This window comes from Peromyscus californicus, unplaced genomic scaffold (genome assembly GCF_007827085.1).
Source record: "Peromyscus californicus insignis strain IS unplaced genomic scaffold, ASM782708v3 Scaffold_8__1_contigs__length_139910024, whole genome shotgun sequence".
NCBI classification, from domain to species: domain Eukaryota; kingdom Metazoa; phylum Chordata; class Mammalia; order Rodentia; family Cricetidae; genus Peromyscus; species Peromyscus californicus.
This window is the reverse complement of record NW_026294606.1, coordinates 79,953,139-79,958,539: the sequence shown is the minus strand read 5'-3', so window position 1 is coordinate 79,958,539 and position 5,401 is coordinate 79,953,139. Positions and strand designations below refer to the sequence as shown.

Sequence of the window (5,401 nt, the reverse complement as noted above, 5' to 3'; positions counted from 1 at the left end):
TATCATGTCCCTTTAGTGAAAGGGGATACATTTCTACATTGTTGTTATTCAAAGAGGAGGTTATCTGTAACAGACAAAGAAAGCATGGAACCCAGGACAGGGAAGTAGAGAGTTCTCCACCCGCAAACACCCCACAAACACATTTAAACTTCTTACCAGGGCAGAGACTCCTACTGTTGCTTTAGAAGTGACCTGTTCTTTGATAGGAAGGCCTTGCAGTATATTCCAGTCAAGTCCCAACAGGTATTTTAAGTACATTTTGATGACTTGAAATTCAAGCACAAATGAGACATTTCATGTCTTCTTTCTAAAAATAGATGCATTTGACTTGAGATAGATACAGAGCTGACATCTATAATCTTTGGGCATAGGGACATCAGCACCTGTCACACTAACAGAACATCCAGAAAATTGAACTTCCAAGACTCAGCCAAAAATCTCACTTCCTACTGCAAACTGTGACCAACCTTCTTCCACAGTAACAAGATGATTTGGCTTCTATGGCATTGATGTCCATTGGTCTGGTGTATGCAAACTTATCACCTCATATTCAGTTGTCTTTGGATAACAGATGCAGCTTTTACACAGTGGACCATAGGTCTCTGCAGTTCAATGGATCCCTTGTCTTTCTGTTTGACTTTTCCCAAGTCAGTCAATCAATTCCTTTTCCCAAGGAATCAGAGAATTCTTTGATTTATACGGGAAGTTCAAATGCAACTTCATGCCTCAGTTCACTCTACAGTATCACTACTGGATTGTTGCCTTAAATGGCTTGTTTAATAAGTCCTGTTTTATCCTCTGAATTCCAGGGTGACCACATTTAAGCTTGTGCAATGCCCAAAGCATGCAGCAAAGCACTGTGAATGTTGAGCATCTACACCTGCTGAGGCACCGTGAATAGTATGGGCATAGGCTGAAAAACACAAAAATGTAGTAAGTCTTGGCAACTGAGTTTATAACTTGGCCAATGGGCCACATCCCAACCATAGATGTACCTACAGCAACCCCAGATAAACCCATCTCTGATACGAGTCTCTGTGAACCTCTTGTTACTGTTAGCCAGGGCCTCAGCTGATCATGTATGCATCATCGTACTAGACAACTTCTTCCTCAAACTGAAATAACTGTTTATCTCTTCTAATTCTTCATCCAGACCTTCATTAATAGCTTCATGAACTGTCAATTCAATGCCACAGGGGCTGAGTGGTGAAAACACTTCTCCAGCAGTATGGAAAAACTGCCACAGAGGATCCTGCACTGGGCCAGCACTGAGTCCTCTACATGTTGCCTAAAAAATATTTTGTTTTCTTAAAGAAGCATTAAAAAGTATATTAGAACAGGCAATTTATTATTTGATAATGATCTGGTATAAACCAGTTCCTTTGAAGAAAGAGGACACTTTCCATTCTATTCTCAACTACATTTTCCCTATTTCCAGCTCATAGATTGAATTATATTTGTGTGTTCAATGTGTCTTCAAACACAGCTATTGCTTCATGAGCTAGTAAAATTATTATGTGTTCTGGGACAGGTCAGAATATGCAAACCAGGCTCATCCTCACTCACTATGGAACCCTGGCTGACTTGCAGCTTGTGGGATGATACTTCTGCCCTTGCATCCTGGGTGCTGAGATTTTAGACATGCGTCACCATGCCAGGCAGCAAAGCTATTTTAACAAGGTTGGTCAGGGAGTAGAAAGGAAAGTCTGATCCCTCAATATGCAATATTAGCCTTAAAATCCCTTCAATTAAAGTTTATAATAAAGAAAAAACAGAATTATCTAGATCTAGAACAATACACATCATCCATGACCTGACAGAGCTTGGGTTGAGGTTTAAGCTTTATCAAAACCCCTCCCCTAACACATTTAGATTTGTGCATGTTGTTGAATATAAATTTAATCTCAAAAGTAAACACAGAGATGGGTAAACCACATGGGAAATCTCAGTGTCACATAGACGAATGTAGTTATGCTAAGCACCAGTGTTGCAAATTATCAAAGTGCATTAAAGAAGATGGACAGTTTGATGGAAAGAAAAGGGAGTCACACGTGTTGCTAAACATTGGTAAAGTTTAGGAGATACTGAATATTCACTGGGAAGTGAGTTGACATTTATTCCATTTAACATATTATAATTTACAATCAAATTTTTCAAGTGTCAGGTAAACTGATCATTTCTATAAATCTGAAGAAGCTTGCTTCATTTTGAAAGATCCTCCTGAGAGATTTACAATATGCATTTAAGCAGATCCAACTGTTCAGCATTTGGAGGCTATATTTTACATAATTATTTTCAAAAAGATATGTTTTTAAATATGCAAAACAAGAGCCTTTCCCTTTCTATACTTATATATCCCTTTTCTGGGTGGATTAAAACTGAGGTAGGATTTCTTGCCCTCCCAATGACCCTAGTTCCAGAGCGTTAGAATCTAGCTTTGGTGCTGAAACTTGGCATCAACGTCTAAAGCTCAACACCAGCTAGTTGCTTTTAGTTTATTTCTAGGCTTCCTGGAGAGCAGTTAGCACATCCATTCTGTGGCTGGGAATGTGATGCCAGGGCCTGTCAGGACACTGCGTCCCTCAGTCCCTCAGGTGACGCAGCAGGACAATCTGTCTTCAGGAGGCAGTGGTGGGCAGTGCCAAAGAGGGAAATTCAGAAATAAAAGAGAAAGAAAAAAAAATCACTGCTCTGGCATGAGCGGACATCACTTCACTCTTAGGAAATTCTGTATGGAAGTATGAATTTCTCTGGCCAAAATTGAAATTTCAGTACAGTGGTTTAACCACCTTGCTGCATTTCTGTGTGAACACTTTAAGTTAGAATGAAAAGACAATAAACAGATCACTTGGCAGTTAGGCATACATGACGAAGAAGCCGTGGCTTCTGGTCCACCCCCCTCTCTTTGTTTTTCTGGTTTTTCTTTTCCTCTGTGTTTCTTTCTTTTGCATCTTTTTGCTATCTCTCTCCATTGGAACTAACACTAGCGGTAATTCAGAGAGGCCTAACTTTCACATGCTTCTCTCAAACTCACTTATGCTCTACTTTCTCACTCTTTTCACACTCACTGTGCTCATACTTCCCATGTATTAACATCAGCTATTGTTTGCAATCTTAATATCTATCTCAACGCATTGGAAAATTTGGAGGTTAAAATATTCTTTGATAAGAGATATTTACTAAAGATTGGATGTTGGTTCTGAATTGTTTAGTAAGTAAAAATTTATCAGACATAGATACCCCTTCCCAAGAATTTAATCACATAATTAAGCCGGGTAAAGGCAAAATCTAGAAGGAAGATCATGGAAAGGGGATTTGACTGGTTTATTCATCCACAGAATCTCACATCAACATACTGAATCAATCTTGGAGCCTCTGCTCCAAGAAGACACTTCTCAAGTTAGCATACAATCATTTGGAGTCCCTTAAAGATCTTTTAAAGGGTTGGAAAACTGCTTAAGAAAGATTCCTGGGTAAGAAATATGTTAACCCATCCTTAAAATGCCTCTCCCTCTAAGATGGACTTGTCTTGGATTCTTTGTGGACTGTATGGATATTACTTGCTTAATTTCATTTTTACTTTCAATTTTCTGAAAAGTCTCTGAAAAAAATATGGTCAATGTATAAAATTCCATCTTGAAATTTGACCAGGTCACATCACGCAACTTTACAAGGCATGTACCCCTGTTTACAAAAAGCAAAGGAAACAAAGTGAACCCAAAATGTGTCATGGAACCAGAGTATTGATTTCAAAAGACAAAAGACCCCCAATAGGATGGAACAGAAATGTGTTCACCGCCTGCACTACCACATTCAGCGTCTTGAAATGAGAGCGGAGAGGTCGCCATCACAGAAGTCTGTTTTGGGTACACAGTCCTATGACAGGTGAAATGCTGTCATTGTGGAAGAGAATGTCAACACTGACTTTAAATGAACTGTTTTTATTTAACATTCATTTGAATTTTCTAAAAATACATCTGAAAGAAATCTCAAGTTAATGTGACTGACATTTGCTCACTTGTGAAGTTTGCAGAAGATCAGAAAAAAAAATCAAAAACCTCTTTCTGCTGTTTGGTCTCAAAGCTACAGGTACTGATGTGCATGGTAATGAAAGTACTGTCTGCTTTGGCGCAAGACCTGACAGAGGCAGTTCCTTGCCTGGAAGAGCCGAGGCACAGCGGGTTTCATGTGCTGTGGTTTGACTGCACAGCGCCTCCCTCCGGCTCACGGCTCCAGAAGCGTGGTGGCAGCTGGTGGCTGGAGGGAAGTGTGAAAGCTGTGGGACAGATGACCTACCTGGCAAGTACAGGCTGTGAGGGGAAGACTTTGAGGGTCATACCCTGGCTCCACTTCTGGACCAAGCTCTCTACCTCCTGCTCAACCAGAGGGGCACAAGCCACACTGCATGCTTCTGCAGCCATCCTTTCCCCTCATCTGTTGGACTGTACACCAAATGAGACATAATGAGCCCCTCCAAGTTGCTTCGGTCAGTTATGTGGTAGCAGTGTTGACAAAAGGAATGCCAAAGGCACTAGGCTTTTATACCATCAGGATGTAGGCGTGTGATGGATGTGAAGTACCATAGGCCAGCTCATACACTTCTCATGTAAAAAACTGATGATTCAGTCTGCTGCTGGAAACTAGTTCAGGTGGCTGCTGTGCATCTTCGGCACATGACCTTGGTGGTATTTTTAGTCTTATTTCTTCATATTACTGTAAAACGCTCTATGCTCATCTTTCTGCTCCAGCTCTGAAATTATCCATTTTCTTAACCAGTTTGGATCTATATATATAGATCGCACAGACCAGATAGCTTAACCAAACATTTGTTTCTCAGGTTCTGCAGACTGGGATTTCAGAAAATCACCAAGTCACATAGGTAAGAAACACAAGAGGAGTGAAGGAGCAAAAGAGCTACAAAATAGTAATAAAGAAATAATAAAATGGATTAGAGAGGGATGGTGTAAGTATGCCCTCAGGTATCTGTAACAATTTCAAATGCAAATGGATAACTGTTCAACAAAAAGAAACAAATTAAAAACAAATTTAACTCTGCTGCCTACAATAGACCTATCTGTGCTTATGATACACATATGCCAACAGTAAGGGATGGGAGCAAATATTTGATGAAAATAGCAACCAGACGAGATCAGAGGTGACCTCTTCATATAAAGTGAACATTAGATGAACACTGTAAGAAGATAGATTGTCCTTATTTAATGATAAAGGACACAATTCTTCAGTGAGATATATGAATAATAAATGGAACAAATCATAATTATATGGCAAATACTCGAGCAACTAAACATATAAAGCAAGATTGATGGACATAAAACAAGAAGTGAGAGGCAATATGGTAACAGTGTGGGGCTTCAACCCCACCTTCAACATGGCTAACCAG

General features: G+C 39.8%; 1 pseudogene; it reads right to left on the bottom strand.

The window, feature by feature from the left end:
- Positions 1–426: 426 nt before the first annotated feature.
- LOC128104545 (pyruvate dehydrogenase E1 component subunit beta, mitochondrial-like) lies at positions 427–4,421 on the bottom strand (annotated as a pseudogene).
- Positions 4,422–5,401: the final 980 nt, after the last annotated feature.